This window comes from Pongo abelii, chromosome 17 (genome assembly GCF_028885655.2).
Source record: "Pongo abelii isolate AG06213 chromosome 17, NHGRI_mPonAbe1-v2.0_pri, whole genome shotgun sequence".
Taxonomy (NCBI): Eukaryota; Metazoa; Chordata; class Mammalia; order Primates; family Hominidae; genus Pongo; species Pongo abelii.
The window spans coordinates 40,804,945-40,830,315 of NC_072002.2; the positions used below are offsets into that span (position 1 = coordinate 40,804,945).

Consider the following 25,371-nt stretch of genomic DNA (forward strand, 5'->3'; position numbering starts at 1 on the left):
CCAGCCCCGGGAAGGAGCGAGGGAGAGAAGACTGGGAGGGGCCGGTGGGAGGGGAGACGAGGGAAGAGGCGCTCGGGACCCCAGGGGCCACAGGGACCCTTCCCCACCCGCCCAGGGCGCCGCCCTCCCTGCCCCCGAGCAAAGTGACACAACTCCCTCGGGCGAGGCGCTCCACCAGGCTGGAGCTGAAGTCTCCCTAAGGCCCATCGGGCAGGCGGAAAAAGCGAACTTGGGTCTCGGCCGACCCTGCCGCAGCCACAATTCGGTAATTCGGATCCGGAGCGCACTCTCACTCAAAGTTTGCCAACCGCCATTCGTTCGCCCTCCGGGCTGCGCTGCCTCAGGCGCGCGGGGGCGGGCACCTCGGAAACTGGAAAAGCAGCCAAAGAGCTCGCCGGGTCTCGCTTTCCCATAGGAGACACTGCCCCACTTCCAGCCAAACGCCCGCCCCCGGCGCGCCCAGGCTCCGGGCGCGTCCTTGCGTCGCCGCCTCCCGCTCTCCCGGCCCAGGGGCAGCGTCCCAGAGCCAGCCGGGACCTCGGCTGTTCTCTTAGGAGGCACGGCCCAGGCCACTTTCGGAGCTCGCGCTGCATCCTAACTTTCACTTCCTCCCGCAGCCCGTGTGTCCCCTGGCGCGCGGGCCAGCTACGAGTCCCTGGGGTGAGGGGACACGAGGGAGTCAGGTTCCCAGCAGCGCGCCCCGGTACCAGGCCGTCCTTCTGGGAGGCAGCCTCGCCTGCTCCTCGGGTGCGTCCTCGAATTTGCCTCCAAGTCCGAATTCTCTGCAGTTAGGCTGTGAGAGTCATGTCAACTGCCTGTTTCCCCCTTCCCGGGCCCTCCTGTCTTGCTCTCAAGGGATACATTTTACGCATCAATTGAAACCCATCCATCAATTTGTATTTTCTTTTATAAGAAAGAATGAAAGACCAGGTCTCAGGGCCGTGCGGGCTTCTGAGTGGGAGTTGACGATGTCTTTTTCTGCAGCGAACGCTGCTGGTCCTCCGCGTGCCTCCCCGGCCCTGGACGCCACCCGAGCTTTGGGGAAACCGCGCCAGGTGTGAAACAAGTTAGAGCAAGTCCCTGCTTCGCGGGCCGCCTCCGGCTCCTTAGGGAAACACACACACACACACACACACACACACACACACACACACACCACGCTCTCATCCGCCCGGCTCTCCGCGGAGAACCGTCCGGGAATCGTCCCCGAGGTGCGGCGCGCGAGGTGGCCGGCTTTGTTCACAATGCACTGCCCTCCGCACCCGCCCTGGACACGTGCAGAAAGGCGTGTTCGTTTCTCCGAGGCTGCGGTGAGCACCTAAGTTAGTTGCACACTGGGACCCCCACATACGAGCTGGCACACACTAGTCACACACGGCTACTTCCAGAGGGCTGGCCCTTTAACCTGGGACGCTCCCAGGTTTTCGGGCCGCGGTGCGGAGAACTCAGGTGGGTGCCCGGCAAGTTACCCACCAGGGGCTGTTCCCCCGCGGCCCTCGCCATAAGCGCAGGGACCCGGGGGCCGCGCTGGCTCCGGGCTGCGCTCCTGGCTTGGCAGGAGACCCAGGCCCACGCTCCAGCCTGGGAGCGGAGCCGCCACCCAGGTCTCCCCACCTGTGCGGGCGGCGGGGTCCACCCCCTCCCACCAGCTCCCCTCCCTACTGGGCGAGCTGCTTTGAATTGCTCGCAGTTTGCCGGAGGCGGTGTGCTGGGTTGGACGCTCCGGGAAACAAAGCAACCCAAAACAGCTCCCAGTTGACGTCAACTTATTTCCAGAAAAGAAAATAGTTTTGTGCTCCCAGGACAAAAAATCCCCCAGGGCAGGTCTCTACTGGCAAAAGTCAGGGGAAGGAGGTGGGGTATAGCAGAACCGAAAAACCCCAAGCGCAAATAACTTCTTAACGGACTTGGAAAAGCAGCAGTTTTGGGTGCTGCTTGGACAGTTTGCAAACAACGGGCAGGACCCGCGCTTAAATTCGGTATGAAAAACGCACCTTGGAAAGTATGCCTTGGCCTGATTATCGGGCAACTGTGGATCTGCTTCGTTGCACCAGCTCCGGAAAGGCTACCAAAATGATCTGCCCGTAGGATACTTCATTAAATACTGGAAAAGAAGACGTCTTTGGGCTACTATCTGTAGGAGTCACGGAAAGAACACCCAGAAAAACAGATATAGATATATACCCTGCTTCCCCTTGACCAAAAAAAAAAAAAAAAAAAAAAAGAAAAGGAAAGTTGCTTAATTTTTAAAACCCAATAACACAAAATTACAGTGGAGTTCATAAAGTAGTTCAATTCCAAGTTTAATAAATGATCCCTTAAAAACATCCTGTGGTTCCATACACTCAATTCCAAAATGAAAGAATCAAAAAAGCTTTCTTCTTATTATTTCTGTAGAGGCAATATTGGTTGTCGTTCTGCCTATCAGCCAGCATCCGATTCCTCTACTTGACCTCTTCATATCATGAAGTCCGTTCAGACTACCACCTTGACAATCGAAGCTGCTGGTCACCCCTTTGAAAGGATGCTTTATTTCTTGTGCAAGATACTGACTTCTTTATAATCCCAGTACTATAGGCAACATTTATTCCAATTATTTAACTGTCAGAACTCTCTAAACTATGGTAAGATGTTTACAACTTTTAACAAGATTCTCCACCTTTTGCTGGTGGGGGTGGGGGTCTCTGTATATTTGTGCTTCTCCACTTCTCAGAATACTTGAAAATAGTGACATGGTTATTTCGGCATGAAAAACTCCAAATGTTTCCCCCTCGATTCATAACCCAACTACTTCCATTTGAGGCTCACATTTTATGAAAGGTTATACTATACAGAAACATATTCAGCTCTTCCTCCTTTTTGCTTCCAGTTTTCTGAGTATCATCTGTTAATATACTGGATGTAGTTGCTTTTTATCTGCCTGTTTCCTCTCTACTAAAGCAACACACACCCTTGTAGTTTCAGTCTGGTGCCTGGGGACATGGTGAGCACTTGTCATTTATATCGAATGAAGAGAATCTGTGTTTGGTTAAATCTTACATTTAGCAGGGAAGTTTTTGTGAAAAATTAAAAATAACATGAATCTGAAGTTCTGTATTAAAAATCAGGACAAATAGTAACTACAAGGCAACATTATTGTTTGCAAGTTAAAATGAATTTAATGGCTGCTTTGGATGAATATTTCCTTATCATTAATTCCCTCTCTAGTGGAACATGCTTTAGAAAGTTATTGCAGAAGTAGAGTGAGGGACCCTTTTCTTTCAGCAGAGTTAATGTTGCCCCTTCTGAAGGCAGATCTGGGGAATGGAAGTGTCTCTATTAAGAGAGGTGGGCTGGGGAGGATTTAAATTGTTAAATTTCAGGAATTTTGTGGGCTCTTGAGAGCAGAGGCCAGAAAAAGCATTTAGTTCATCATTTTAAAGACACAAATTAAAAGAGATGCCATACTGTCTTGATGTAATTACTAAAAGATTCATAAAGGGCTTTCAAGGCTAAATATGAATTCAAATTGAAACTATTTTGGTATATCTTGGTTTTAGAGGTTTTTTTTTTTAATTTTGAGACAGGGTCTTACTCTTTCACCCAGGCTGGAGTGCAGTGGCATGATTATGGCTCGCTGCAGCCTCAACTTCCTGGGCTCAAGTGATCCTCCCATCTCATCTTCCCAAGTAGCTGGGACTACAGGCCTGCTCCACCAAGCCTTCCTAATTTTTGTATTTTTTGTAGAGATAAGTTTCCCCATGTTGCCTATGCTGGTCTTGAGCACCTGGGCTCAAGTGAGCCACCACTCCTGTCTCAGAGTTTAGCTATTAATTCTGTTGAATTCAACTGAAGATCATCTTGAGTAATTTTTTTGAACTCAGATGAAAATTGAACCCATGTCATCTAAATTGACAAAGTGTAAGAAAAGAAAAATAACTCCACATGAGCAGAAACTTTGTCTTATTTATTTCTGTATTTCCAGTTCATTTCCAATTCAGTTTCTTGGTATATTTTAGCAGAGTGACTGGCACATAGTAGATACCCAATAAATATACACACATTTATGTGTGGGGAGAAAGCTAACTTCAACAAAAGGTTGTATAGCAGAGTGGTGAAAAACTCTCTCTGAAGCCAGCCTACCTGGGTGTGAATCCTAGTTTGCCTTACTAGCCACCCTTTTCTATGGCTCAGTTCTCTCATTATATTACCTGGGTGATAATGATAACAGTCCCTACCCCTTGGGGTTGTTTTGAGAATTAAATAAGTTGATACGCACAAAACACTTAACACATTGTCTGGAACATTCATACACATTCAACCATTACTTCTTATTAATTAAGGCTCTATCGTTTCCCAAGCTTGATAGCAAACAAGAAAACTAAGGCCAGAGAGGGTTAAAAAAAAAAAAGGTGAAGACATTTGCGCAAGGTCTCCCAGACCTAACCAGGGCAGGCAAGTCTGGTTCCATAGGCCATGCTTGGACCACTTGACCATATTCAGCCTCTAGGAACCAAAGAATGAAGAGAGAAAGAGACAGAGAGAAAGAAAAGATAAAAAGAAAAAAGAAAAGATAAAAAGAAAAAAGAAAAGATAAAAGAAAAGAAAGGAAGGAAAGAATGAAAGAAATAAAGAGGAAGGAAAGAAAGAATCTTCAATAATTCAGAAAGAAAGAGAAGGAAGGAAGGAAAGAAAGAAAAGAGAGAGAAAGAATAATCAAGGGAACAATTCAGAAGGAAAGAAAAAGAAAGAAGGAAGGAAAAAAAGAAAGGAAAGAGAATCTTCAAGGGAAAAATTCAGAAAGAAAGAAAAGGCAAAAGAAAGAAAGAAAGAAAAGAGAAGAAAAGAAAGAAAAAAACTTCAAGGGAAAAATTCCCTATCATTAAAATACCCCTGTGTATAATAGGATTTGGGAAACTTGGAAAGGCAGAATATACTTTGCCAGGTCTTGGACTGTGACACATGTATAAATGGACTGAGAAAGTGTCACCTTTGACACTTGGCCACCTAAACACTGGTACATGTTTTCTTGGCTATTGGAAGTAGGGACCCATCTGTGTCTTAGAAGAAATGGCAGTGAAGAATTCAGAGACAAAAGGAACGCCCACAAATTCAACCAGACTAGAAAGAGGTGCTTTCTATTGAAATCCTGGGCTATTGTAAATCTCCTGGGGCAAAGAGGGTATTCCTATTTTTTTCTTCAATGCTTTGTCAAAAAACAGGTCAGAGTAAACTTAATGCAGTAATTGACAGGAATAGAATATTTAGTTCCTAATTGCTACCTGGTAACTACAATTCTAGGTCTTTCCACCTAATAATCACCTACTTGTTTCCTAGGCTATTTGTAAAACAAATAATGTACGAGAGAAATGTAGTTTTCCATAAGTAAATTGGGTTTTTGTCGAGCCTAAAAGTGTACCATCTCTCATTGTTATAATATTCTGATCATGAAACTTCACTTGGTTAATAAAGAAGTCAAATGTAAAGGTTGTCAAAGTTAAATGAAACCTAAAATTCAGAATGATAGTCATTTCTTTATCTTCTAGTTGTATATATCTGTAAAAGGTATGTGGGATTAAAGTGGACATTAGTCCTGTTATTAAATAAAATTTTATTTCAGTGTCATTGGAATACTAATTATGGTGGAAAAGGAGATAAAGGTATGTGATAATATGTCATGTAACAAATATGTATTTTTTAAATAATGGAAGAACTACTTACAATGGTCTCACAATCTAAAATATTCCTGAAACGGTTTGCTGTTATTTCAAATAAAGTGGTCTATTAAGTTAGTACAAGCAAAACAAATAAAAACTTAAACACTTTCTACCCAAATGTTGGTACAAAAATGTTATCCTTATCTTCTTTTACTGTCAATATAAATTAAAATATCCTTTTACAGGAGAATCGCTTGAACCCGGGGGGCGAAGGTTGCAATGAGCTGAGATTGCGCCACTGCACTCCAGCCTGGGCAACAAGAATGAAACTCTGTCTCAAAAATGAAGATAAAATAAATAAAAATGAAATAGCCTTTTAAGAATGCAATTATTAGGCAACCTCTTCAAAAGCCATGAAAATGTTCATATTCTTTGATCCACAAATGCTTCTAGAAGTTCATCTTCTTAGGAAATATCCTGCTTTACTTGTATTTTGGTAAAGTTTGGTTTATTGCATCCAGGCCACTTGGACAAATGAATTTTATAGTATATGTCACAAACTATACTGTAGAACTACATTTTATAATGTCTTAGAGACCTCTCTGTTCACAGAAGTTTAGAGAATAAGTATTTGTGGAATGGAGAAGAAACAAGGGTAAAATTAAGGTAAAATCACATCTTATCAATGTTCTATAGCAATGTCAGTTACCATTTAATGAGTATCGATAATGATAGTGAAATAAACGATATGTACTCAAAGGGCAAAACAAGATAAATTTTAAAGCTCGTATTTCAATATCTTCATGACATTGGGAAAGTTTAAGGACCAGATTTTGAAGCTCTAGATATCAGAAATTGGTGTCTGGGTGTATTGGGGCAATTCACAGGATGTGCAGAGGAGTGGGTATGTACCTGCCCCGTGGCTGTGTTTCTAAATGAACTAAAAAAGAAAAAAAAAATCCCCTTTTAAATACCCAGAAGCACTAACCCACATTTTGAACTAATTGACTTACTTTTTCTTAGGAAAGCTTAATTTAACTGATAGGGGCACATGGGTTTATCTGAATATTTAAAGAAGCCCTGGGATGGGTTTGTTCTATTTCTTTAATTTGATGATGGAGATCCAGGCTTTGCACCTGATGGAAGGAGACTGCCTTGGAGAGGGGCAGAGAAGCAGGAAACATTGTGACCTGGCCCCTCTCTTCTGTGACCTAAGTTTGCAGAGCCAGGGCATGATTGCTCCCAGGGGAAGCCTCACCATTCTTCATGTTTAGTCTTCCTACAGCCTGTCCCTGGATTAGGATACCCCAGGGGTCACATGGTGTCATTACTCCCAGTAAAAACAAACTCCCCTGACATGGATTGCATCTGTTGTTTTACAATCTTTTCTCTCTTTATAGCTCATTCCCTTAAACTAAAAAGCACAAAACAAAAATGTGGTTTATCATTCTTTTATGATTATACAAGCAGTATGTGTTCATTGGCAAAGATTTGGGAAGTACAGAAATCTGGAAACATATATGCATCATATTTCTTTCTTGCTAACATTTAGTGAATGCTTGCTGTGGGCCTAGGTTTTTACATTAACACTCTCGATTTCTTCTTATGAGTATATGTGAGGGTTGTTCCTATTCCTATTTCACATGCGTAGAAACCCAGAGAGCTTCAATAACTTGCCCAACCTCATAGAGTTAGTGAGGCCAGACTCTAGGGCACACACACTTTCTGAACAACTCACCAGACCAGGACCTTTCAGTTCTATTCCCACTGCCCAGAGACAACCACCCAAATACATTTGGGTGTTATTTCCGTGAATTCAATCACATGCCATTTACTGTTTAAGTACTACATACAGTATTTGAAAATCTGTAATTCAGACTACGTAATAAGTGGATTTTTGGCAAACTCTGCCAAGCACCTGCTAAGAGACAGGAAGGAAAGAAGGTTCTCTCCAGGAACTCCCTGACTCCAGGGAGGGGAAAATTTTCAATAAGCCCAAAATGGTCAATAGTGTTTCTTCTATTAATAGCATTCCTCCTGTCTGTCTCATGGTTATCTTAGTGCAATCTGCCGTAGAAAACACACAAACTTATTCTCTGTCCAACTCTGGGAAGTTAGTTGAACTGTCAGAGTTTGAGGATGAATTCCTCAAGCTTTTTTTTGCTATTCATATGGTATTACATACAGAATACAGCTTTTAAGTGGATGGTCACTGAAATGCCCAGGAAAGTGTTTGCTGTGGCTACCATTCCCAGTTCTGTGATACTTTGGATATTGAAGTAAGTGCTTTATAGACCTTAGTACCATGCTTTAGTGGTCAACATGCTTTCTAAATTCACTATTAACTTTGCTTTCCTAGAATTGTTAGTTTTTAGATTTAGAGCCTGAGATATAATAACTTTTAGAGTGCATCAGAATTAGCTGAATTACCTGGAGAACTTGCTTAAAATATGCAGATTCACGGGTGCCAACTTCAGAGATTCTGATTTAGTAGCTCTTGAGTGTGGCCCAGGAATGTATATTTTTAACACACAGCTCAAACAATTCTAATACTAATGTGACCACACTTTGAGAAACACTGCCTCAAAGCTCATGTATTAAGCAATAAAATAATTTCCTCTCTAGCAATCATTCTGGGGCGGTGAATTCACTTGAAAATTGAATGCAAGTTGTGAAACCTCTTCAGAAGATGCACACACATACACCAATTTTGCCTACCATTTCAGCAGAGATTGGAGTGAAGCTGCATTCTTGAAGCTCTGCAGCTACCTGGTCTCCAATACCACTTTAATACATATCCTCCCCTGGTCAAAACATCATCTTGGCTCCTTTCTTACTTTAGTTTCAAGTCCAAACTCCCCATAGTCTTGCCACAGTCTAATTTCCTGACATTCTCTGTTTCATCTCCCTGATATGAGTCCAGCTCTCTGTTGGGGAAGACTCCAGAGAGTTCTGGAGAGCTCAGACATCAGGAGGACATTTGGCTGGGAGTCCCCAGGACAGTGATCATGGAACTTGCGTGTGTTTCCAAATCACCCGGAAGGCTTGTTGAAGCAGGGTGCCTACATTTCTCAAAAGAAGACATACAAATGGCAAACAGGCACATGAAAATGTGCTCAACATCATTGATCATCAGAGAAATGTAAATCAAAACTACAATGAGATATCATCTCACCCCAGTTAAAATGGCTTACATCCAAAAGACAAGCAATAACAAATGCTGGCGAGGATGTGGAGAAGAGGGAATGCTTGTACGCTGTTGGTGGGAATGTAAATTAGTACAACCACTATGGAGAATAGTTTGGAGGTTCCTCAAAAAACTGAAAATAGAGCTTCCATACAATCCAGCAATCCCACTGCTGGATATATACCCAAAAGATAGGAAATCAGTATATAGAAGAAATATCTGTACTCCCATGTTTGTTGCAGCACTGTTGACAATAGCTAAGATTTGGAAGCAACCTAAGTGTCCATCAACAGATGAATAGATAAAGAAAATGTGGCTTGTATACACAATGGAGTACTATTCAGCCATAGAAAAGAATGAGATCGGCCAGGTGCAGTGGCTCAAGCCTGTAATCCCAGCACTTTGGGAGGCTGAGGCTGGCAGATCACGAGGTCAAGAGATCAGGACCACCCCGGCCAACATGGTGAAACCCCGTCTCTACTAAAAATACAAAAAATTAGCTGGGTGTGGTGGCACGCACCTGTAGTCCCAGCTACTCAGGAGGCTGAGGCAGGAGGATCGTTTGAATCTGGGAGGTGGAGGTTGCAGTGAGCTGAGATTGTGCCACTGCACTCCAGCTTGGGTGAGAGAGCAAGACTCCGTCTCAAAAAAAAGCAAAAATAGAAAAAAAAAAGAAAAGAAAAGAATGAGATTCTGTCATTTGCACCAACCTGGATGGAACTGGGGGTCATTATGTTAAGTGAAAGAAGCCAAGCACTGAGAGATAAATATCCCATGTTCTCACTGGAGATAGAGAGTAGAGGATGGTTACCAGAGACTGGGAAGGGTAGTGGGGTGGTTGGGGGAGTGGTGGGAGGATTAATGGGTACAAAAAAATTAGAAAGAATGAATAAGACCTGCTATTTGATGGCACAACAGGGGGACTATAGTCAACAATAATTTTACTGTATATTTTAAAATAACTAAAAGAGTATAATTGGATTGTTTGTAACACAAAGGATAAATGCTTGAGGGGATGGATACCCCATTCTCCATGATGTGGTTATTATGCATCGCATGCCTTACCAAAATGTCTCATGTACCCCCAAAATACATACACCTACTATGTACCCACAAAAAAGAAAACAAGAAAAGAGAAGAAACAGAGTGCTGGGTTCACCCTCAGAATGTCTGATTCAGCCAGTCTGGGGTGAAGCTGAGCATGTGCACACCCTCAGGTGATTATGCTGCTGCTGGTTCCTGGACCCCACTGTGAGAACCACTGGCCTAGAAGAGGCAGATACACATCCCCAGAGGGAAGAGTCAGCATAGTAAAGGAGGAATGGTGGGGCTAAGGATCAAGGGTGTGGAGCCTGGTGAGCCTCTCTGGGTCAATTCAGGAGGACTGCGGGGTTCAGAATCTTTTTTATGGCTCCCATGGTAGGAGGGGCTGTTAAAAGGCCTGAAGCAGAGTAGGCTCAACCCTAAAATATCAGCTTCCTTTCCAATGGGGAAATTTCCCCTCTCCTTTCCACTGATCTAAATTGTCTTGATTCTTTAAGGCCCAGCTCCAAATCCCATGTCTCTAGGAGGGTCAAAAGCAGTGACCTTCTGCTGCAGGACGCAATGGCCAGGCCCTTTTGCCAGTGCCCTTCAGTGGAGCACTCTCCCTTTGGTTGTAAGTTACAAGTTCTCGGATTTGCATTTGGCTTTTCTTCCTTCTACTCTCGTTCCTTGGGGTTCCTTCTCTTTGGGAGGCTTCACATTACACGTGATTCTCAACATTGGCTATACCTTAGAATCACCGGGGAGCTTTTAAAAATTTAAACACTGCAGAATAATTTAAGACAAATGTTAGCCCTTACCACCTTCCCCCCACCAGAAAAAAAACAACGGATAAGGAAAATATGGCAAAATTTTTTTTTAAGTATTTAACATAGGTTACATGGGTGTTCATTCTCTCTACTTTTGTGTATGACAAACATTCTCACAACAAAAAATATGTATCAGTGCTAGAGCCCACCCCAGATTTGTTAAAATAAAAGCTCCTCCAGCCACGTGTGAGCCCCCCAAGAGCCCCTTGTACACTCTGGTTTTCTGTTATTAAATTCTTTTTAATCCTTCTTCAGGCCTCTCCTAGACTGCAGTGGTTCTTGTGATTGGCTGCATGTTAATATCACGCAGAGAACTTGCAAAAAATACTGATACCCAGATCCTTTTCCAAAAGAACCAGATCGAATAGGTCTGGGAAGTGGCCTGGGCATGGGGACTTTTCAAAGTCCTGCAGGTGATTCTAATGTGCAACTAAGATTGGGACCCGCTCCCCTTAGACTGGCACCCATTCATACATGTCTATTCAGGTCTGGCAGGGGGTGGGGAAGGGTGTGTTCTGGGGTGTGTTTAGGTTGTCTGTGAACCTGCAGAAATTGTATGCGAAATGTTCTGTATATGTACATCTGTGTATTTTTCTAGAATTAAAATCCATAGCTTTCAACATCTTAAAGCAGTCTGATGCAAAATAGTTTAAGAAATGTTCACATGGGTGTAGAGCAATAAGCATGTGCATCCTCTATCATTGCTAGAAGGGTAAATGGTAGTCTTTTTAGAGGACAGTGGGAAAATGCACATCCCTTTCAACGCAGTAAATCATTTCTAGAAATGGGCTGCACACAAAGATATATGTACAAGGGTGCTCTTGAAGCATTGTTTGTAATAAAGAATCATTGGATACAATCTAACTTCAGAGGCAGATGGTGAATAAATAAATTATGTCTCACCTACTCAACAGAACACTATCTATAAAGAATAATGTAGGCTTGTAAGTGCTGAGTGCAGTGGTCTCCAAGACATTTTTTTAAGCAAGTAAAAAAATTAATGAAAAGTATAAGCCCATTTGCTGAAAAAAAAACTCTGACCTAAAATGATACATACATATTTTACAAATGTAACTGCAGTGGAGTAAAAAGAAAACACATAAAATCATTTACAGTGGTGACTTTGGGAGAAGAGAGTGGCATTGAGAGACTTTAACTTCTTATACTCCATGCTTTGGTATTGTTTGAATTTTGCAACGTGAGTATGTGTCCCTTTATTGCTTATTTAATAGGAATTGGGTCCATCCATGTGCTGTCATCTCTGAACTCTGTCTCCATGGCCTTCGTGGCTCTGTTGAGTGGCCCATGTCTCCAGGTGCCTATTGTAGATATACGTTCTGGGTCTCTCTGCTTGCATGTCAAGCAGGTCCTCCAAATCCAATAAGCCTAAAACCAACACAACGGTCTTCTTACCACGCCCACCCTCTGTTCTAGGTGTTTCTGTTGCGGTGCCTGCCACACCTCAGACCTTTCTAAGGATGCTGATTTGCTCATGGCCACTGATGAAGGGACAGATTTGTCAAGCCAAGTGGTCTGTCACATCACCAGCAACTATAATGGATGTGCCCAAGGATGGGTCCCTGGGCAGCCAATCCCTGGGCTAACTAGAAGGCTGGATTGAAACTCCTGAGCCAAACAGTCTCTCTTTCTCTAGGAATCAGGGTCAGAGTAGTCAGTAGTTAGAAGAAAGGGGGCAGGGCCATGGAATCAGCCCAGTCCCATGCTGGTGTGAGCACCTGCTGAGGGCCTGGGGCTGCTCTGTATCCAGACCCACCGTCTAGTCTGGCCTCCAAGGAGTCTCACTCTCCTAGAGTGCTGATGTTGGGTTTGAATGAGGTTCCACTTCCCTTTTAGTCTCACTACATCCCTATAGTTAATCAGCCCTGTCTTAAATTTCTCTTGCTTACAACCAAGAAATCCTAACTATGCCTTCACCCTCTGCCCAGGTGCAACTCCCAAATCTCTGACTCAGGGAAAGGCACCACCCCATCCTCCTTCTCACTCTTTCTCAGACTCCACTTCCACTGAAGCACCAAGCCCTGCCAATTGTATCTCAAGATTTGTTTGTTTGTTTTTGAGATAGGGCTACCCAGGCTGGCCTCCAGTGGTGCCATCTCAGCTCACTGCAGCCTTGACCTCCCAGGCTCAAGTGACTTTCCCACCTCAGTCTCCCAAGCAGCTGGAACTACAGGCACACATCACCATGCTCAGCTAATTTTTATTTTTTGTGTGTGAAGACTGGTGGAGTGGGGGGGTGGGGGCGGGGTGTTCTCCCTATGTTGCCTGGGCTGGTCTTGAACTCCTGGGCTTAAGTGATATTCCCACCTCACCCTCCCAAGGTGTTGGGATTACAAGCATGTGCCACTGCACCCGGCCTCAAGATTTGTTTTTAAATCCATCTATTATGTCTTCATCCAAAGGTTGAAAATAGTCTTTTCCTTTGTATTAATCTGCTTGGGGTACCATTAACAAAATACTATAGACTGGGTGGCTTAAACAACAGAAATTAATTTTCTCACAGTTCTGGAGGCTGGAAGTCCAAGATTAAGGTGTCAGCAGGGTTGGTTTCTGGTGAGGCCTCTTTTCCTGGTTGTAGATGACCTCTTCTCTTGTGAGAGCCTGGAGACAGAGGGCTCTCTGGCATCTCTCTCTTCTTATGAACACATCAGTTCTACCAGATTAGGGCCCACCCTTATGCCCTTGTTTAACCTTAATTACCTCTTTAACAACCCTATCTCCAAATAGAGTCACACTGCAGGGTTAGAGCTTCAGCATATGAATTTGGGAGGAACCCAGTTCCGTCTGCAACACCATCCAAATCTGCTCCTCCTGCTTTATTTCCCATCTTTGCAATGCACCTGAGCTAGGAACTCTGTAGTCCCCTTCCCTGCTTCCTCTCCTTTATGTCAAATCCATTCCATTCAGCCCATGCTCTCCAGTTCCAATGGCATCACACTAATTCAGGCCACTTCTGCTGTTCAGTGATGCAGCAAACAAAGTAGAAGGTGAAACTGGAGGCAGCACCACCCACAGGAGAGTGGGCAGCCTGCAAACGTGTCCAGGCTGAGTTTAGTCTCTGATCCCCGGTCCTTTGTATCCTTTAACTTAGACTATTGGTGTAAGTTTGTCTTCCCTGAAAACCAACAAACCAAACTATAACGTACTCCCTGCCTACTCCTTTACAGGGGTCCACCATTCTCCAAAACCAGCCTCACCCTCCAGCTACCAGGAAGTAATTGCTCTTCCTTGAAAACACTTGTCTCTCATCCTACCTTGACTCTTATGCCCTTGGCCATACTCTTCATCTCCTGGCTCAACAACTCAACTCCCAGAGATCTTTTTGGAATGATTTCACATGTTACCTCCTCTTGGAAACATTCCCTGACTTCAGCAGGCCTGGGCTTCCCTCTCTGTGAAAGCAAGAGAGTGTAGTATAGCGGTGAGTATATGGGCTCTGGCACCAAACAACTTGGATTCAAATTCTGGCACTGCCACTTATGTGTCGTGTGATCTTGGGCAAAATCCTTCACCTTTTTGTTTATAGAGTAGGGGATTGTTGTGAGGACTAAATGAGTCAATATGGATAAAGAGCTTAGAAGAGTGCCTGGCATACTGTTAAGTGCTTATTCATGTTAGCAGTGATCATGATCTTGCCTTGGTAGTGCCAACCACTGAATTGTGAGTCTTCCAGTCTTAGCTCAAGTCCTCTGAGGCGCCTTCTCTCACTCTGTATGGCAGATTTCTCCTTTGGTTCCCCAGCACTTTAGACAGGTATTGTAATTGCTATTTTTCTTCTTAACCAGACTCCTTAGGCTTCATTCAAAGAGAGGGGCTTTTTTTTGTTGTATTCACATTGCCTAGCATAGTTACTGGCACATAGAAGGTATTTGACAGATATTTCTTGCATGTATTGTAATTGTGAATTTACATGCCTGTATCACCCATTTGGCTGTGAGCTCCTTATATCCATTCATTTTTTGTACAAGGAGAAGGACTGGGGTGCTAACTCAGACTGAGCATGGACTTGGAGCCAGATAGCCTCACTGAGATCAGGCAGTGCTACTTTCTACTGTGTAAGCTTGAGTAAGTCACTTTTCCAGTCAAATTCCGATTAACTCAATATACACCCCAGGCCTGGGCTCTAGCTGCATTGCAGTGTGCCTTATACCTGGACCGTCAATTCCCATCCATGTCACGAGCCTTTCTCCAAACAGCTCCCCTCTGCCTAGGATGCCTTTCCCTCTTACACACTTGACACATTCCTAGTTATCTGTTAGGACCCAGCTCACACATGTCTTTGAAGCTTTTAGAAAGCCATCTCTGATCTTTGTCCTATGGTAATACTTCTATATTATTTTATTATAATAACATCTTCCCAGCAAGGCTGCTGTGTGTGTATGAGTGTGTGTAATAACAGTTTCAGGCCAGGCACAGTGACTCATGCCTCCAATCCCAGCATTTTGGGAGGCTGAGGTGAGTGGATCACCTGAGGTCGGGAGTTCAAGACCAGCCTGATCGACATGGTGAAACCCTGTCTCCACTAAAAATACAAAATTATTCGGGCATGGTGATGCATGCCTGTAATTCCAGCTATTCGGGAGGCCGAGGCAGGAGAATCACTTGAACCCGGGAGGCAGAGGTTTTAGTGAGCTGAGACCGTGCCATTGCACTCCAGCCTGGGCAACAAGAGCCAAACTCTGTCTCAAGAAAAAAAAAAAAAAAATTCAAAGGGTCATAAACACAGCCTGCAATATGTATTCAAAACCAGGCAAGAGGAAACACCACAAAGCATCAAAAGGAAAGAGATACTTGTGACTAAATCCTAGGCTAAAATGATAATGTTAGTCAAGTCTTCTAAAAAGTTAGACCAACTTTTCTTTAAAGAGTAGCTATTATGGAGAAGATGAGAGAAAAGGAGGTGAAGAATTCATTAATATTGGGAAGATCCTTTGAAGGTGAAGACTGCAGGGTGAGAGTGCTAAGGTGTCAGATTACTGTGTAATTAGGGACCAGTTCTGTTCCAGATCATCTCTATCTCTGGCAGAGTCTCCCTTTATTTTTGCAAACAATTGAATTCTTTCATTCATAACCTTTCCCTTTATATGGATGTGGTTCTGAGGGGATTCATCAAAGAGCTTGGAGATCATCAGCTGAATCAAGTTGTCTTTACATACCATGTTATGGAAATGAAATCTTTATCTCCCTTTCTGTTTTTAAAACAGGATTTAAATTCTGTCTTTGAAAATGAAAGCCTTCCCAGAGTATACTCTGGAACTTACATCTCTGAGAGATATAAACCCATCAAGAATGCCCAATGGTACATTGAAAAGTTTTTCCTTTTCACCTGCGAGAAAGAAACTTGTATTTCTTTTTTAAATGACTTTCATTTTGTGGGCATTCATTTGATTCTTCTGGGTCCCAACTTACTTTTCTGGATGAATTAGACTGTCTTTAATTTGCTGCTTGATGCTTGTGTGGGAGTGAGCCATGCTTTGTTTCCAGAACTTCTTCCCTGTGGGATGTTGAGGTGTTAGTGCCAATTTTTTTTTTTTTTTCAAAGAAGGATGGAAGAGTCAAGTTTAGTACTAAGGATTAGCTCAGCAGTGGTTGCTAAACTCTTTGAAATCATTAGATGAAAAGCAAAAATAGAGCTGTACTAAGTATACATATCATTGTTATTTTTGTTATTATTGTGGGAATTTTCCATTCAGAGAGTATATTATTACTGGATAATTTTCTCTCCAGATTTATGATGTTAAGTTTTGTTTAGGAAAAATGTGTTTCTTTGACAAGTACTTTTTACTCCCCCCCCCCCCCACCAAAAGATAACTTTCTTGTCTTGGTAGAAGCTGAACCCTATGGGATTCATTGTATCCAGGCATTATGTTCAGTGCCTAACACAGACCCCAGCACACAACAGGGACCAATTTGTTGAACTGAGTTGAATCTAATGGCTATTTTGAAGTGGTATCAAATAGCTGTAATCAAATATTGTTTCCTCTTCAATTAATTCAATGCAAGATTATGGCATTTTAAACCATTTTCTTCTTGAAATTCCAATTCTCCAGGTTTCATGGTCTGTCCAAGGATCCTAGCACTGTATCTGTGACCTGGGTAGGGAGTAGGAAGCCAGATTCCATAAGGACAGTTTCTGCCCAGGCTTCTGCCCTGTGTTTTCCCTGGCTGCACTTCCCACCCCACCAGGTCCACACCTGCACTGCAGAGGCACGGGACCAGTTCCACCAAACACCTTCTGGCTGTCCTGAAATAAACTGACAGAACTTGCCACTCCCGGTACACCACCAGGCTCTGAGTTGGTTAACAATTCGCTGAGAAGACAGCTCTAGAATTGCTTCTGCCTACGAAGGGTGAGGATGGGTATATATAAGAGATTTCCAACTTGACAAATCCATTTGGGAAGGCTGAATTTGCAGTCTGAGGAGGGAGTTTGTTCAAGGAGCATCTGCATGAACATTCTGCTGGAGCAGCCTGTGGGCCGAAATCCACAAGGCTGGCACTTTGAGGTTCAACTTGATTCTACAGGCTCTGTGGTCTCATCCCAAAGTCACAGCCCACACAACTGGCATTTCCCCTGGTGGTTTGGATTAGACAACAGTCCCCAAGCTCTACTTTGGAGGCAAGATCTAAAAAAAAAAAAAAAAGTTTGGGGGTGGGGGCAAACAGGGAAGGGATTATGATCTATGTATCTGTTCATTTCCAGTCAGGGATTTGTGCCCCAATGTCCTTGGGGTGGTGGAGGCATCAGCCTTGAGGGTAGTGCCACAAAAGGCTGTTCCCTGAGACAAACGAGCAGGGGAGGGTTGGTTTTCTTGGCTGCAAGTGGCTCTCCGGGAGCTAGGGAAGAAAGAAAAGGGAATAACTCTGAGAGGCTCCTGCAAACCCTCTCTTTGCCAGTAGAGTTCAGATACTGCCCAGTCTTCCCTTGACACTAGTTGCCTACTCTTCCACCAATTACATTTTAAAGAGCTATAGCCAAACACCACCAAGGTCTCTATCTTTTAGGATTTCTGCTAATCCTTACCTTCAGATAAGAAATCCCCAGGCATTTCTCAGTGTTTCAAGAAACGGAAGGTTATTTACATACAAACTGTGTAACAGCCACTCTGGAATCTATTTGCAATTCCAACATGCTTTCTTGAGAGTAAGTTAATTGTGTCTCCATCTTAGGGATGGTGTGGGGATGAGAGGGAAATGCTGTTGTTCTAGAGGCAGAGATCTGATGGTTTTTTGTTTGTTTGTTTTTGTTTTTTGAGACGCAGTCTTACTCTGTTGCCCAGGCTAGAGTGCAGTGGCATGATCTCGGCTCACTGCAACCTCCGCCTCCTGGATTCAAGCAATTCTCCTGCCTCAGCCTCCCGAGTAGGTGGGATTACAGGCATGCACCACCACACTTGGCTAATTTTTGTATTTTTAGCAGAGACGAGGGTTTCACCATGTTGGCCAGGCTGGTCTCGAACTCCTAACTTCATGATCTGCCTGCCTCGGCCTCCCAAAGTGCTGGGATTACAGGCGTGAGCCACCGTGCCCGGCCAAGTGCTTCTTTGAAACCATCTACTGTTACAGCAAATAGAAACTTTGAAGATTGAGATTTCTTTTAATCTATATAAAAAAGCAGCTGTCCTTCTCCACCTGCTCCCTCTCTTACTGCATCAGAAGGAGGAGAACAACAATGACATATTTTTCAGAAAAATAGTGTTTTGAAAGCAAAATCAAGATGATCAAGGCCTCATGTTTTGTAAACATTTGTGGGATTTTAAGTTAGCATAACATTTTAGATCTTTTTCTTCTCTGGCCATTGGAAAATTCATTTCCTACCCATTTCCTTCTACTTAATGAAGCATGATTAATAGATTCCACAAGGTGATGTTAAATGAAACCCCACACACAGCAAAGGTAATATAAGTGGAATTATCAAGAGGGAAAGAGTGGAGTGGTTAACAAATATAAATGGATCAGCTCATACAATTATTGTATTTTTTATTTTTTATTTTTTTCCAAGACAGGGTCTCATTCTGTCACCCAGGCTGGAGTGAAGTGGCACTCCTAGCTCACTGCAGCCTCGGCCTCCCTGGACTCAGGTGCTCTCCCCATCTCAGCCTCTTGAGTACCTGGGACTACAGGCACGCACCACCACACCCAGCTAATATTTGTATTTTTAGTAGAGACGGGGTTTCGCTATGTTGCCCAGGCTGGTCTCGAACTCCTGGGCTCAAGCAATCCACCCACCTCGGCCTCCCAAGGTGCTGGGATTATGGGTGTAAGCCACCACACCCAGCCTCAGCTCATACTTTTTTAACGATTTCTTTTCCTACAACATAAAAAAAAAAAAAATGAGGTAGGTTGTGTAGACAGTCATTTATATAATCATTGCATCTAAAACCGTTACACTGTAGAATAGTACAAATAAAAAATAAAGTAATTAACATGATCCATGGAGGGCTTAATCAAGGCCAACACTCTGTTTGCTTCCTGTTAATTTGTAACTAATTTGCTGCTGCTGGTATACTTTTGATACCCAGCTTTGTAGATTGCAAGCAAAACACTGGAAGCTCAACAAATTGCTCTGATATCTTTTGTGCTAAATTGACCCTTGTTGATACTGTTGAAAATACAAAGCTGGATTCCAAATATATTTTCTTTGGGAAAATAAAGAATATTTTCTTATTTTTTTTGGTTTGGGCATAACAATTTGATTTAAGAGGAAGGGACAGGAATTACTGTTTAATATTTTCAAAAGGCAATTAGTCTGTTAACTGATCCCACCTCTATTGCATAAATAGCATTTTAACAAAAGGACTGAGCTAAAGCACTTGTAATAATAATATGTTAATCATATGACCTTTGTATGGTGTGTTAGAGGTTACAAAGCACTTTTACGTGTATTATCTCATCAAAACTTCACAAGAAAAAAATGAGGAAGTAGTATTATTATTCTACACTTGACAGATAAGAAAACAGGCTGAGAGCATTTAAACAACTTGCCCCCAAATAATCCAGGTATTAAGATGCAGGGCCAAGAATTGAACCCTGTGCTTATATCCCAAATCCTGTATTCCTTCACTACACTACAGCTGCCACCTAAAAATTGCAGAAGTACTACATGGGGCTCTGAGAAATAATCTTAGTGCTTTGGGCAGAGCTTCTCTCAGTAACTGATAAAACCCACTCAGATCCCTTCCTTCCTGACAACTCACAGCTCAAATGTCATGGAAAAGAAACACTTCCTACCTCTCTCGCCTTTCTCCCGCCCCCGACAACACTCTTCTATTCAGGCTGTCAGATTCTTCTCGCAAAGCATTTGGGACACAAATCATGGAGGTGGGGGGTGGGGGGTGCGGGGTGCACATTGCCTTGATTCTCATGACAATGACAACTAAACTGTTACATTAATTGTTGAGGGGGAAGAAGGGGTACAGATTATTCACAAAGAACAGATAATTCCCAGCTCACCTCGGGTTATGAAATACCTGCTCTAACTTGATCTTAACCCTCTCCTAGCTCGGATCTGAAATCATCTATTGGAATTTAGTTTTAGACAGAAAGACACACAGCTTATAAAGCTATTCACTCCCAAATAATTAGGAATAATATATTGTCTGGGAAACTGAATTAATTAGATATTAGCAGTCAATTAACTAAAAGGTCACATAGGCTGGGCGCGGTGGCTCACGCCTGTAATCCAAGCACTTTGGGAGGCCAAGGTGGGTGGATCACCTGAGGTCAGGAGTTCGAAACCAGCCTGACCAACATGGTGAAACCCTGTCTCTACTAAAAAGACAAAATTAGCTGGGCATGGTGGCACATGCCTGTAATCCCAGCTATTAGGGAGGCTGAGGGAAGAGAATCTCTTGAACCCAGGAAGGGGAGGTTGCAGTGAGATGAAATCATGCCACTGCACTGCAGCCTGGGCGACAGAGCGAGACTCCATCTCAAAAAAAAAAAAAAAAAAAAAATATATATATATATATATATATATGATTTCAGCAATTCAAACCTTAAGGACAGGGGAACTCATGTTTCAGTTGACAGAAACAAGGAAATTTGGAAAAAGGCTTCTCATTGGGGGATTGTATAACTATTTTGTCCGAGGATGTTCCAGCCATACTCTGAGTGTAACTCCATTCTATCTAAGGATGTTCCAGTTTTACTATAATCGTAACTCTCTATTACTTTCTTTCTTTTTTGGAGACAAGGTCTTGCTCTGTTGCCCAGGCTGGAATTCAGTGGTGTGATCATAGCTCACTGCAGCCTTGACCTCCCGGTCTCAAGCTATATTCCTGCCTCAGCCTCCCAATTAGCTGGGACTACAGGCATGTGCCACCAGGTCTGGCTAATTTATTTTTTATTTTTGTAGAGACGAGGTTTCACTATGTTTCCCAGGCTGGTCTAGAACTCTCAGGCTCAAGATATCCTCCCACCTCAGCCTCCCAAAGTGCTGGGATTACAGGCATGAGCCAACACACTGGGCCTCTATTACTTTCTGAGGATGCACAGGTATACAGATGTTTCTCAATTTACCACGGGGTTACCTCCTGATAAACCCATTGTAAGTTGATGAATTGTGTTGAACCATCATAAGTCGGGGATGTCTATACTCTGAGTGTAATTCCATTATTCTCTAAGAATGCCTCAGTCATGTATAGCTCTATTATTCTGTGAGGTTGTCTAAATCATATACCGAGTATAACTCAATTAATCTCTGAATTTGTTTCAGGCACTTCCATGGTTCTAAGAATATTTTTGGCCAGATAACATTTCCAAATACTCCATTTGTATTTTTATTGCTAATTATAAAATATTTTTACTGGTAAATAGCCATTACATCTAAAATTCCTCAGCTTTTTCTTTTACATAATGTAAAGGCTTAATAGTAGATTTCTAAGTAACCATTGAATATGAAAAAAAGTCTTTCTCTCACTAATTAGAGGGTGGAGACCTAGTATCCATTCATTTCTGCATTAACAGAATGTCCCTTGCACATAGCAGGCCAGTAAATGCAAGTTATTGAATGAATGAATGGGTAAGTAAGTAAATGAATGACTGAGTTCCAATTCTCCAAGCTTTGGAAAAACTGCCATAGCCTTAACAAACAGAGAAGAAATAATCAAGAACACTTCATATTGCAATTTTAAAAAATACCCATATCTGGTTATACAGTTGTCCCTCAGTATCTGAGGGGCACTGGTTTCAAGATACCCTCACCAACAGGATATCAGAATCTGAGGATGCTCAAGTTACTGATATAAAATGGTATTGTGTTTGCATATCACCTACACACATCCTCCCGTGTACTTTAAATCATCTCTAGATTACTTATAATACCTAATATAAATGCTATGAAAATAGTTGTTGCACTGTATTGTTTTTATGTTATTTTAATTGTTGTATTATTATTTTTTACTTATTTATTTTTTAGAATATTTTCAATGTGAGGTTGGTTAAATCTAAGAATGTGGAACTTACAGATAGAGCCAACTGTATATAGATATTCTTGGATCATAAATATGGTATGGTGACTGTGCATAGTAACTGGCATTCATAGTGTAACCCATTTCAAATAGCCATTATTAAAAAAAGTCACGGGGTAGCAAATGCAAGCTTTGCTAAAAGGTGTCTACGTGTATAATGTTCCATGTTGCCTCTTTAGACAATGGTATGAAGTGTTTGGTGTAGAGGTCAAGAAGAACAAATTAACCCATTGAGTGAATTTATTCTGTTTGAATGTGACATAGTACATGATACTTAATTCTGTATTCATTAAAAAAATTAAACTTCATGCTAGTGGTAAGGTTTTTTGTTTTGTTTGTTTGTTGTTGTTGTTGTTGTTGTTTTTTGAGACATAGTCTCGCTCTGTTGCCCAGGCTGGAGTGCAGTGGCGCAATCTTGGTTCACTGCAACCTCTGCCTCCCAGGTTCAAGTGATTCTCCTGCCTCAGCCTCCTGAGTACCTGGGACTACAGGCGCGCACCACCATGCCCAGCTAATTTTTGTATTTTCAGTAGGGACAGGGTTTTACCATATTGGTCAGGCTGGTCTTGAACTCCTGACCTCACGATCCACCTGCCTCGGCCTCCCAAAGTGCTGGGATTCAGGCGTGAGCCACTGCTGGTTTTAAAAATTCTTGGCTGGCACCATTACAGAATGACAAATGAGATATCTTTCTGTGCAAGAAAATTAGGTAATTCAAGGAAAGTGAAAAGTCACAGGCATGGTACATGAGTCCGATTATAACAAGTTCTTTTTATTGGTTTTGGGTGGTATTTTATTAGGGCCAGAGTTATCAGAAGAGCTAAGGGATGTGAACATCAGAATGACTACAATATAATGATCCTATTTAAATGAATCAGTGTGTGGGGTTATGGCAATGGGATGAGGCACTCTGTTGCTTTTGATGCAGGAACTGCAAAGTAGACTATGGGGTTACACCAGTGAGCCACTTGTGCTGCCAAACATTCCAACAATTATTTATTCAGGAACTGCTCCCCATGGTGGTAAACCCTGAGATACTAAATAAATTAGACCATGAGCTAGGTGAGGAGCTCCCATGTTTGTAGACGAGAGGACATAAAATCGCAAGATAGTTGCAGGTCAAACTAGTGTAGGAGTTGAAAAAATGCTGGAAAAACTCAAGTAAACAAAGGTCCTCCTCAAAATGGCTCAGGTTTGAAGGAAATGATTTTATATTAAGTATACAACTAAGTTAATAGTTGAGTTTCTAAGATACAGACCATGTATTTATAGTCTGATTTATAGTGTAACCCTACAGACTCAATAACACCCCCCCCTTTTTTTTTGAGACAGAGTCTTGCTCTGTCACCTAGGCTGGAGTGCAATGGCAGTAACCCCTTTTTATAACAAATATTTCGTAACACCTTACCATCCTGAAATGTAATTCATAGATAATATAATCTAGTTTCACCTATAACCTCAAAAATCACTATATAGTGAGGTACCTGGGGAAGTCAAATTCACAGAAACAAAATTAGAATGGTGGATGCCAGAGGCTGTGGGGAGGGGAGAATGAGGAGTTATTGTTTAATGGATACAGGGTTTCTGTTGTGCAAGATGGAAATTCTGTGGATGGATGATGGTGATGGTTGTACAACAGTGTGAATGTACTTAATGCCACTGAACTATACGCTTAAAAATTAAGATGGTAAATATTACATGTATTTTACCACAATTAAAAAAATCGTGATGCTGCCCTACTTATAAAAGAGACAAAAAGGGCAAGTTGTTTATTTTGAATTAATACGAACAATAAAATGTTTATGTTTGGGCACAACTATGCCGGAAGACATGATAAGGTCGTGAGAAGCTGGTTATCTCTGGAATCACCATGAATGTGTGTGCTACAAATGCAGTCGGCTATAAGTGCCTTTCCAGAGCAATGCTGCTGTGCACGGGATTTGTCAAATGCTGGCCAACTCTCAGAAAGTTCTGCCCAAAGCAAGGCACAATTTTGTCTACATGTGTATGGTAGTTGCATTTTTGGAAAATTCAGTGTCTTTAAAATCTTGCAAAATATACATCATGTTTTTCAATTCAATATGTAAAACAAATTGAATTCATAGATAATTCTAAGCAGATTTTTCACCTACAGACTGGGTTGGATGTGAAAGTCGTGAGAAGTTTTTGTGTTTCAAGACTGGTCCTTGCATTTGCTGGACATCTCCTATCCCTGGTCCCTGCCCACCAAATACCAGTATTGCCCCAAAGTCATTGTGACAACCAAAGACCCCCCAAGTTTCCATCAAACCCCTTCTTGAGAGCCACTGACACGTGTTGGCCATACTTTGTGCCCCAGGTCCAGGGACCCTCTCACTAGTGCTGGTCAGATGCCTCTTTCCACTATGATTTTCTCCGTCTTGGAGCTCATAGTTTGATTGTCTCTTATTGATTATAATTAATAAAAAATAAAACGGCTTTTTAACAGTGCTGCCTAATTAGCTGAAAACCAAATAATAGAGGATCTTAAATAAACACATTCTCCTCTTTTATAAACACATGGCTCCTTTTATAAAAGCTGACAAATAAATGAGCTGATGTCAGATATTCGTTCTAAACATTAGCCCTCCGTGCACGTTGCTATGGGACTCGTGATGCCCTTAGGTAGCACAGTATCCTCCAGCCATTTGAGAAGGATTAACTTAACACTCAAAACAGTTCCCAGTTAACACAGATTTCTACCATTGTCTTTTCAAACACACAAAAAGTAATTCTCAAGAGCACAAGGGCTTTGAGGGCGGGCCTTTGAGTGCCTCCCAGGTAGCTTTGAGCATGGAAGGCACTCAATACATATCTGTTGAATTGAATTTGTCTATGTAAGATATTTATAATAACTATGAATATTAATTAATCAAAACACACTAGCTTCAATCCCTCCAGATAGACAGCATTTTAATGTACTATATTTGACTTTCGAGTATGTCGTCATCTCACAATTGATAAAGAGAAATGTGAGTTGCGGCGAAGATCAAAACTTTTGCACAGGTTCTTCTTCCAGTGATTTTACGATAGATAAAATGAAGAACCTGGAATCTGCAGAGTAATTATGTTAGATAGCTTCACATCATCATTTATTCATTCCCAGGATAAAACTGTTTCTCCTGGGCCCTACGAGAAACAAGTTTGGCTAGGACAAGCAACCCTCAATTATAGTGATATCTTTGCTG

At 42.3% G+C, this 25,371-nt stretch overlaps 1 protein-coding gene across 3 annotated transcripts in view; it reads right to left on the reverse strand.

The window, feature by feature from the left end:
- KCTD1 (potassium channel tetramerization domain containing 1) overlaps positions 1-25,371 on the reverse strand; it is a 205,605-nt gene that overhangs the window by 95,331 nt on the left and 84,903 nt on the right. Inside the window, exon 1 of one of the 3 annotated variants that reach the window (XM_024235809.3) lies at positions 1,995-2,081. The exons of the other annotated variants lie outside the window; for them this stretch is intronic. The gene's annotated coding sequence lies outside the window, so the exon portion shown is untranslated. Of the gene's footprint in view, positions 1-1,994; positions 2,082-25,371 lie in introns of those variants that run through there. 3 annotated transcript variants of the gene reach the window in all.